Consider the following 11,415-nt stretch of genomic DNA (forward strand, 5'->3'; position numbering starts at 1 on the left):
GCTCTTGTTTTTCTAGGATTTTGAGATGAAGTATGAGATCATTTATTTTTGGTTTTTTCTTTTTTTAAGGAATGAACTCCAAGCAATGAATTTTCCTCTTACAACTGCTTTCAATGTGTCCCATAGATTCAATATGTTGTGTTTGTGTTTTCATTTATCTCTAAAAATTTTTTAATTTCCTCTTTGATGTCTTCTATAACCCATTGATCATTCAGTAACCTATTGTTCATTCTCCAACTGATGTATGATTTTTCCTTTCTCCTTTTATCGTTGATTTTCTGTTTCATTCCATTATGATCAGATAAGATGCATGGTATTATCCCTACTCCTTTATATTGTCTAAGAGTTGCCCTGTGACATAATATATGATCTATTTTTGAGAAGGATCCATGTGCTGCTGAGAAAACAGTGTAACTGCTTGATGTTGGGTAGTATATTCTATATAAATCAATTAAGTCTAGGTTGTTATTTGTTTTATTGTGTTCTATAGTTTTCTTATTCAACTTTTGTTTGGAACATATGTCCAGTGGTGAGAGAGCTGTGTTGAAGTCTCCCATGATTTTTGTATGGTTGTCTCTTAGACTCTTAATCTTGAGAAGAGTTTGCTTGATGAACATAGCTGCATCATTGTTTGGGGCATATATATTTATGATTGTTATGTCTTGTTGGTGTATGTTTCCCTTGAGCAGTATGTAGTGTCCCTCTTTATCCCTTTTGATTAACTTTGGTTTGAAATCTATTTTATTTGATATGAGTATGGACACTCCTCCTTGTTTCCGAAGTCCATATGAGTGATATAATTTTCCCAACCGTTCACCTTCAGTCTATATATGTCTTTTTCTATCAAATGCATCTCCTGTAGGCAGCGTATTATTCGGTCTTGTCTTGTGATCCATTCTACTAGCCTGTGTCTCATAATTGGTGAGTTTAAGCCATTAACATTTTGGGTTATTATTGAGATATGGGTTGTTCTTCCAGCCATATTTGTATATTTATGTTTCTAAACATTGTTTGATTTCCTTTTTGATTATTTTCCCCCCTTAACTGTCCTAACCACCACTGTTGGTTTTTATTGTTCTTTTCCATTTCCTCTTCCTGTAATGTTTTGCCAAGGATGTTTTGAAGACATTGTTTTCTAGCTGAAAATTCTTTTAACCTTTTTTTTTTTTATTGTGGAATGTTTTAATTCATCTTCCATCCTGAAGCTTAATTTCGCTGGATACACGATTCTTGGTTGAAACCCATTTTCTTTCAGTGTTTGAAATATGTTTTTCCAGGATCTTGTAGCTTTCAGAATCTGTGTTGAAAGATTAGCTGTTATCCTGATTGGTTTACCCATAAATATAATCTGTTTCCTTTCTCTTGTAGCTTTTAAAATTCTCTCCTTATTCTGTATGTTGGGCATCTTCATTATCATGTGTCTAGGTGTGGATCTCTTATGATTTTGCACATTCAGCGTCCTGTAGGCTTCTAGGATTTGGGATTCTGTCTCATTCTTCAAGTCTGGGAAGTTTTCTCTTATTATTTCAATGAATAGATTGCTCATTCCTTTGGTTTGGACCTCTATACCTTTCTGTATCCCAATGACTCTTAAGTTTGGTCTCTTTGTATTATCCCATATTTCTTGGATGTTCTTCTCATGGTTTCTTAACAGTCTTGCTGAGCTGTCTATGTTCTTTTCAAGTTGAAATACTTTGTCTTCATTGTCTGATGTTCTATCTTCTTAGTGTTCTACCTTGCTGGTAGTATTCTCAATTGAGTTTTTAAGTTGGTTTATTGCTTCCTGCATTTCTAGGATTTCTGTTTGTTTGTTTTTTATTACCTTTATCTCCCTGTATAGTTGATCTTTTGCCTCTTGGATTTGTTTATGTAATACATTGTCGAAGTGGTCGAAGTGATCTTTCATTGTCTGATTTTGCTGTCTAATGTCTTCCTTGAGACTTCAGAACATCTGCAGCATGTATATCCTGAATTCTTTTTTTTTTTTTTTAAAGAGAGAGTGAGAGAGGAGAGAGAGAGAGAGAGAGAGAGAGAGAGAGAGAGAGAGAGAATTTTTTGATATTTATTTATTTTTTAGTTATCGGCGGACACAACATCTTTGTACGTGGTGCTGAGAATCGAACCCGGGCCGCACGCATGCCGCGCGCTACCGCTTGAGCCACATCCCCAGCCCCTATCCTGAATTCTTTATCTGACATTCCAACTGCTGCAGCTATTACCTCTTCTAAAGTTGAGTTGACCTGAATTGCTTGTGGTCCTTTCTTTCCTTGTCTTTTCATATTGCTCGTGTTTCTTTCTGCTTGGTGAAACTGTTGTGTTTTTAAAATTTTCCCCCTATATAATTATGTTGCTCTTGTATACTTGAAAAGTCTCCCTTGCAGGGGCGGGCGGCATCTCTGCTCCTCCTCCAATTGGGGTGATCTGTCAACCATGCTGGCGGGCCGCTGGGTCAGCCAGCCTTGGAGGCGCAGGCAGCGGCTCTGCTCTTCCCCTCCTCCAATTGGTATGACGTGTCTACCACGCCCACGAACCCCTGGGCCTGTTCTGACGGTTGGTCACAGGTCTGCCTAACTTGCAGTCACGGGCGGCGACTCTGCTCTGCCCCTTCTCCAATTGGGGTGATGTGATACCACGCCAGTGGGTCGCTGGGCCTGTCCAGGCGTGGGCAGCGGCTCTGCTCTACCCCTCCTCCAATTGGGGTGACGTAACTACGATGCCATCAGGCCTCTGGGCCTGTTCCATTTGTGGCCGGCGCCTCTGTTGTGCCCCTACTCCAGTTGGGGTGACGTGTCTACCATGCCGGCAGGCCGCTGGGCCTGTTCCTCCGGTCAGTCGCAGGTCTGCCTACCTTGCGGGAACGGGCGGCGGCTCTGCTCTGCCCCTATTCCAAATGTGGTGATGTGTCTGCCGCGCCGGCAGGCCGCTGGGCCTGATCCACTGGTCGGTCCCAGGCCTGCCTACCTTGCGGGTGTGGGTGGTGGCTCTGCTCTGCCTTTACTCCAATTGGGGTGCCGTGACTATCACGTCGGCAGGTCGCTGGGCCTGTTCTGGGTGCTGGCCACAGCTCTGCTCTTCCCCTACTCCAAATGGGGTGACGTGACTGCCACGCCGGTGGGCTGCTGGGCCTGTTCTGGGCTCGGGAGGAGGCTCTGCTCTGCCCCTCCTCCAATTGGTGTGATGTGTCTACCACGCTGACAGGCCGCTGGGCCTGTTCCGCCTGTTGGTCACAGGCCTGCCTACCTTGCAGGCGTGGGTGGCAGCTCTGCTTTGCCCCTACTCCAATTGGGGTGTTGTGACTACCACACCGGCAGGTTGCTGGACCTGTTCTGGGCACGGGCTGCGGCTCTGCTCTGCCCCTTCCCCAATTGGGTTGACGTGTCTACAACACCAGCAGGCCCCTGGACCTGATCTGCCATTCCATCGCGGGTCTGCCAACCTTGCGGGCACAGGTGGTGGCTCTGCTCTGACCCTCCTCCAATTGTTGTGACGTGTCTACCACACCAGTAGACCACTGGGCCTGTTCCGCAGTTCAGTCTCAGGTCTGTCTACCTTGCAGGCTCGGGCTGCGGCTCTGTTCTGCCTCTACTCCAAATGGGGCGACGTGACTGCCACGCCGGTGGGTCACTGGGCCTGTTCCGGGCCCGGGCAGTGCCTCTGCTCCGCCGCTTTGGCCTCCACAGTATTCAGCAAGACCGGACGGAGAAGCAGTTTCCGCGGGTTCTTTATCCCTGCGCCAGAGCAGTTTCAGGAGCCAGAATTCGGCCTCTCCAGACTTGGTGCATGTTCCAATAGGAACAGGCTCCAAGAAGCAGTTTCCGCATGATCTATTGCCCTGGGCCAGAGCAGCTCTGGGAACTGGAACTCGGCCTCTCCCGGCTCGGTGTGTGTTCCGATAGGAACAGGCTCCAAGAAGCAGTTTCCGCGGGTTATTTATCACTATGTCTGAGCAATTTGTTTGTGAGACACAGGCAAATGTCAGCCTGAAATTACCTCTTCTATAGCTGAAAGAGCTGTGATCAGTCGAAAACAGGGGTGATGATGTCAGCTCTCCATGATGGTGGCCCTTGGCTTCTTCTGTGGTCTGACTGCAGTGGAGAACCAAAGTGGACCGTTTCCTTCGCCCGTCTCAAACCCAGAATTCAGCTCTGAGCACAGCAAATGCACAGCTGGCAGGAGCCTGCAGAATCAGCAGTGCTGTATCTCTGCGCCACTAGCTCGTCGTTTCCCAGCGCGCGCCGCAGACTCAAACCACGGGGCGATTTGCTGAATTAGCAGCGTGACCCTCCGTACGGACAGATTGCTCATGTTTGAGACCCCGAAGCTGATTCTCATGGGATGAAAATCCTTCCACTAGGTTTTGGAGCACCCCAATTTTGCTGAAAATTCCTAACAAGGTAGCTTTTAGCCATTCTAACTCATCATTTTCCATGACAGTGACGCGGTACATTGAGTTGATGCACTCCCTTCACCGCCATCTTCTCTTTTCTGGGTTTGTGGTTTTGTCTCATGTTCTGAGAATAGGTAGGAAAGGCAGTTTGTTTGGTTTTGAGTGGACTGTTTTTAATAAGTCATTTGACATGGAGAGTGTTTCTATGTCTGTGTATCCCACTTTTTCCGTCGTTGTAGATATTAGAAAAGTGAATGCATCAATGCATGTGTCCTGTCCGGTAGAAAGCATCCCATCATTCATCCTGCCCAATTTATCAATGGACTGTGGCTTGCCTTATCGATTGGCAACACCTACTACTTTCCTTAGTTCCTGTTTTCTTCCTGAATTCTGGTCACTCTCCAGAACTGGCTCATGTTTTTTTGTCTAAGACATGTACCACCTCCGAGCTCTGTGACATAGCCATGTACTGGATAGCTGAAGGGAATGGGGAGCATCTCAGAAAACTCAGATATCAGTGTGACCAGTAAAGTCTCAGTACAGAAACCCTGCTTTGTTCCTTTTGCTTACCTACTGTTCTGATGACCTGAATGTCAGGAAGGTCTTTGCTTCAGGCCATCAGTTTGTTAAGCCTGAAGAAAACTGCTTTCTAATGAAAATTAATGGGCATTACCTGTGGCTCTTTGCTTAATTGCTTTAGAAAGGGATGTGTCTGAATCATCCTCTTTGCTCTGTGTGAGTCTCTGGCTTAGATTCTCAGCATCTGATGGATCTAAAGAAAGATCCCACGTGTGCATCCAAAACCAAAATTGCAAAAAGTTCAGTCATTGTGGATGAAGCCTCTTGCTTCCTCTGTTAGATTCCTGACCTCTATCAAGAAATAATAGGGATCCATTGGGTCAAATGAGTTCTTCGAAGACCGGCAGAGGTGCTTGGGTTTTCACATGACTCCAAATCACATAAAGAATCTATTCCTCACAGTCAGTAGGCCTCAAAATGGAGAAACAGATCAGTATTAATGGCAGACCTATTTGATCAATCCTGGTTCACAGGTAGTGTGTCCAGGAAACCCTGACTTTAGGCAAATGAGGAGCAAGGGAACATTTTTAAGACACTGACATAGGATGGGCCCCTTATGGAAACCTTCAGCCAAAGGTTATGATGAGTGTCTATATGGAAGAAGATGAGGGCCATGAGAGAGTGTTTTGGTTTTAATTGAACATGTTATTAACCCTAACCATACAGTGTTCCCTCAATCTAAGTATTCAGAAGAGCAGGGACAGATTTGTTTTTACAATACAGGAATGTAACGGATCTTCCACCTGCTGAAAACCTAAAAGGTCAATGCAGAAATGATCCCTGGAGAAGTTGTAGGCAGCTATGAAGAACCTGAGAAAGCAAAAGCCATCTTTCATGGCAAACAACCTGGTCAGAATGAAGGGTTGTGTCTTAATCAGACTCTCTCTTCTTAATGTAGAGGAGATGGACCAAACCAGGTCTAAGTGGAGAGCTGTTCCCGGGAGGCTATGTTTGGTATACAATTCTAACTTGTGAGAGTGTCTCAGGAAGTAGGGGCAGCCTACATCTCATGGGACCCTTGGAAGCAACTGTTAGGACAAAGTGGTTGCCAAGGCAGTGACCTCATTCAGTTCCTGACAGAAGTGAACTGGCCTCACTTTCTTGGTGATGGAACTCTCTGAACTTGGTATCTAGGAAGCCAGGGACCCAGAGCCTGTCTGAGTACTAGACTCAGTGGTCTCACTTGTTTGGATTTACCAAGGACAGAGTCATTCTTTCTTCGTACCTACTTATGTGAGGATGGCCAAATGCCAGAAGTACTCTGATGAGGGGCATTTCCTAAGAAAGCAGGTAGTGGCTCAAGGCTGGCTCCTGACAACTTCATAGAGTTGGCCAAGGCGACCAGATCTGAGGCAGTACAGGCCATTTTGGGGGTACACAGTATGGCTCACCAGTCAGAGGACACTCCGGATAGTCACAGACCTACTTGGGGGAAGGAGTTAAATTTGTTGATTTGGGTGGGGTTTGTGGTTTTGTCTCATGTTCTGAGAATATGTAGGAAAGGTGGTTTGTTTGGTTAGGAGTGAACTGATTCTAGTAAGTTTTTTGACAATGCGAGTGTTTCTATGTCTGTGTATCACACTATGTTAGTGGTTGTAGACGTTAGAAAAGAGATTGCATCAATGGATGTGTCCTGTCTAGTAGAAAGCTTCCCAGCATTCATCCAGTTCAGTTTATGAATGGACTGCGGCTTGCCTTATCAATGGGCAACACCTTATTTCTTCATAAGTTTCTGTATTCTTCTTGAATTCTGTCCACTCTCTAGAATAGGCTCTTGGTTTCTGTCCAAGATATTACCACCTCCAAGGTCTGTGACATGGCCATGTACTGGATAGCTGAAGGGTATGGCGAGCATCTCAGAAAACTCTGATATCAGTGTGACCAGGAATGTCTCAGTGGAGAAACCCTGCTTTGGGCCTTGTGCTTACATATTGTTCTGTTGCCCTGAATCTCAGGAAGGTGTTTGCCTCAGGCCAAAACATTTGGAAGCTTGAATAAAAGAGTTTTCAAATGGAAATGAATGTGCATTTCATGTGGCTCTTTCTTAATTTCTTTGGAAAGGGATGTGTCTGAATCAGCCTCTTGGCCCTGTGTGAGGCTGTGGCTTAGATTCTAAGCACATGATGGATCTAAAGAATGATCCCATGTGTGCATCCAAAATCAAAATGGCCAATACAGCAGTCATTGTGGATGCAGTCTCTTGCCTTCCTCTGTTAGGGTACTGACTTCCATCAAGTAAGAATAGGGATCCTTTAGGTCAAATGGGATCTTCAAAGCCCTTCAGTGGCTTGCCCATAGTGCTTGGGTTTTCTCATGCCTCCAATTAACAAAAAGAATCTAAACCCCACAGTCAGTAGGCATCAAATTGGAGAAGCAGAGCAGTATTAATGGCACGCCTATTTGATCACTCCTGCTTCACAGGAAGGGCATCCAGGCCAACCTGACTTTAGGCAAATGAGGGCCAAGGCAGCTTATTTTGGAAAATAAGTGCCCCTCATGGAAAATTCCAGCGAGATGTTATGATGAGTGTCTATATGGAAGAAGTTGAGGGCCATGTGGGAGTGTTTAGATTTTAATTGTGAGAGATGACTGGTTCCACCTGGGTTAAATTCTGGTGTGATTCCCCTTAGAGACTCAGTTCTTGAACTGACCTCAGAGAAGTATTGTCATGAATTGTATTAAGATTTAAGGAGGCCACGCATGAGAGCCACCCTTGGAAACTGAGATCTAGGCCCAGGGTGGCTTTACACAGTTCACTGGGAATCTCAGCCAGATGATTACATGATTTTATTCTGAAAGACTTGGCAGCCACATTTGAGAGTCAAAACACAAATGGACCTCACATTGTAGACCTCAATGGGCCTGGCTTCAAGTGACCTTTTGGCCACTCTTTGGGAATCCTTGCTGTGTGAGTTCTCCAGAGCTTTCATTGAAATGAGCTTCCTCAACATTTAATGGTTTCTGAATGAATTGAAACCCACAATGCCTCCAACTTAATCCTTGAAAAAATGGTTATATAAATACCTTGAAATTTTTAAAATTCCCATGACCAGGTGGCACTGGAGAACCTTTGGATGTCCTGTTGCTGTTCATGAGTATACCAGACAGTATCTTGATTGACTGGGTTTCCTGAAAATGGTGTAGAACAGAGATGCCAGTATGTTGGAGCCTGCTGAGTAGTGGGCCTAGAGCAGTGGTGGGCAGGTGTGTTATAAACATTAGTGGTACAGCCATGAGGATCTACCATTGGATTCCAAAGCATGTGACTGACATGGTGCAGCCAGCAGACCCTTCTATGTAAAGGCATCTTGTTATATGGAGAGGATTCGGGGGCAATGTTCATAATCAGGTTGCTATGGTCAAGGGGGCAAGTTATGTGGATAGAAGCATCTTGGTGCATTCTCCTGCAGATGCTGACCCACTCACTTGACAGAACTTTCTCGAGCACTGTGTTCCAGTTGAACACCTTGTATTTCATGAAGAAAATACCAAACTCCCAGTGCAGCAGCAAGAAACACCATGAAAAGTGGAGGATGAACAAATTGCTACACAGTCTACACGGGGAGACAATTAGTCCCCAGTGGCCACAGTTAACCTACAAAGAGAGAAACCAGCACTGCTGCCTCATGTTCTTTGGAAAATAAGATGCAATGTCTTCCAGGTCACATAGATGCAGACCAAGCTTTGATGGTCTCACTAGAAAGAAGCTAAAACACCTGAAAACAGCATATATTTCAAGTGCCCAAACTCAGAGGCAGTTTCTCTGGAAGTCTTTAGGCCAGAAGAGCTCCATGTTTGTGGAGTGTTTACCATGTCCCTTTCTTTTGGAAACTCCTCTACCAATTCCAAGGTTGTGAACTCCTGAGCATTTTCCATTGCATAAATGTATTCACAGATTTTCTAATTCATCTCCTCTAATTGTGTCTTACTTGGGGCGAAGGTAATCTAAAGTCATTTTTCTGGATGAGAGTGAGAAGATTTTTGTGTAGCACATATTTACATACACATTGGATTCATTTTCAAAATTTCCATTCGAAATACTGAATCCCTGATACTAACCACTACCCTACTAGACTCTGAATACTAATTCTAATAAGATGGAGTATAAAAACCCAAACAGAATAGAAATATAAGCAGTTCAACGGAGGCATGGTGTATTGTTGGACTTGCCTGTTGCATTATGTAGGCTAGGAGTTATAAATCTAGTCAATTTTCTGTTGAAATAGTTCTCCATGTATTTCTAAAGTTAACAAATATGTGAATTCCTGTCTCCCTTTCTCTGCAGACAATTCAGCACCTGTAATTTTATATGCACATATAGAATCCTACCTGGAATCACACGTACATTCTTGTGAGGTGGCTTACTTGGCAGATACAAATTGTTAGAATAGCTCACTCTTCATAAACGCTGTTGGAACTGAAAATTCAACCAATGGGTGAACGTCCTATTTGAACAACTTTATACATAAATTCATGTTCAGTAAAATAAATATTTCTGATCTTTGGATGATATATATTTCATGGTCAATTTTGATTGGCATATATATTTCTACTTTTTAAAGTCTGTGTGTGTGTGCGTGTGTGTGTGTCTGTGTGTGTGTATATATATATATGTATATATATATATATATATATATATATATATATATATATATACTCTCCAGATTTTTCAAAATATGAAATATGTGTCTTATTATACACTCCCTAAATTAATTCATATTCTTGTATGTGGATTTATAATCAACTTTTTACAAGATTATTCTCAGGAATACTCAAACACCTGAAATACATATTTGTTTTCTAGTACTGAGAACTATCTTCAGTGAATGGTGCATACAAATCCTTATATTTCTACAGTAACTTAGCAAGTCTAACATCAATGCAAATAGATTCCTATGGGACATGATGTGTTTTTTGAAATTCATTTGTATTCAACACTGGTACATTGCGATTTCTTAAGTTTATGCACATCATAGGATATATGTTTCCTTCAAAACTTTGCAAATTTTTAGGCATTTGTTTCATTTTCAATCCCTTCCTGCTTCAGAACACATGTATTCCTCCATGTTTCTTGAATGGTCTTTTCTCCAGACGTCTTTCCAAACACACTATTTTCGATTTCCCTACTCACTTTTGAAGCAAAGGTCACAACCCTTCATGATGAACCATAACCGTAATATTACCATTAGATGTATATTTGGTTTTAATGAATTTATGTATACCAATATAAGATCCACTGTATATTTTCATTTATCAATTCAATCCATTATTTAAAGTTGTAACCAGTTATACTATTTATTCACAGTATGGTCTATTCATGAATTATCTCTATACTCATAGACACAGGGTACACCTATTTGTACCCCCAGTACTAATGTATACATCTTCACATTTTTGCTCCCAGAAATTGTGGAAGAAATACGCATGTCACCTGATCTACATATACATGTTATCACAGTAATATTCTGGAAACAAAATGCAAAGGTCACACTTATGATTGTACCAAAGCCTAAATGGAAAGTGAGCATGGATTACTAAAAACATTCCTGTCCAGGTAGCTAATGCTCTCCAATGTCAATCCTATTGGTGAATATGTATTTGTTTCCTCCTAAATTATATACTCAACCTCAAGCCTGTTGAAAATGTCTAATCTTATCACGCACTTTATACTTTGCCTGATATCATAATGCCTCTATTGATATCTGCTTTCCTACATGTTTTCTCAGTTTATCATTGTGACTGACTCTTCACATGTGCTGACATTTACATTCACTCTAACCGAAACGCTATTGCTAAAAAAATTTCGTCCAAATACTATAATCACTATTCTTTCTAAACTTACCCACACTCTTTTTATTCCTACCGACTATAGGTTTTTGACTGGATGTTCTCTTCGACATTCAATCATCCAAGGTACAAGGTTCTATGCCGTTGTATATGAATTGAAATGAGACATCTCTGAAGAATGTAATTCAAAGCTAAGTATCCCAGTCAAGGTACCAATGCCCTTCTGGGCTTCAAATCTTACCTAGATTTCTGTTTTCATACGTGTATTTTACCTATATATTCTTGTAAATATCGCACTTTCCCAATACCATTATTCATCACGCAGAATGATTCCTAATTCAAATCGAACCTGTTATTAACCCTAACCAAACACTGTTCCCTCAATCTAACTTTACAGAAAAGCAGGGACAGAGTTGGTCTTACAATACAGGAAGATATGGGATCTTCCACCTTCTGAGATCCTCAAAGTTCCAAGCAGAAGTGATCCCTGGAGAAGAGGTAGGCAGCTATGAAGGACCTGAGAGAGCAAAAGACATCTTTCATGGGAAACAACCTGGTCAGAATGAATGGTTGTGTCTGAATCAGACTCTCTCTTCTTAATGTAGAGAAGATGGACCAAACCATCTCCACATCTCTGTGGAGAGCTGTTCCCAGGTTCCTAT

This window comes from Callospermophilus lateralis, unplaced genomic scaffold (genome assembly GCF_048772815.1).
Source record: "Callospermophilus lateralis isolate mCalLat2 unplaced genomic scaffold, mCalLat2.hap1 Scaffold_43, whole genome shotgun sequence".
In the NCBI taxonomy this organism is placed as follows: Eukaryota; Metazoa; Chordata; class Mammalia; order Rodentia; family Sciuridae; genus Callospermophilus; species Callospermophilus lateralis.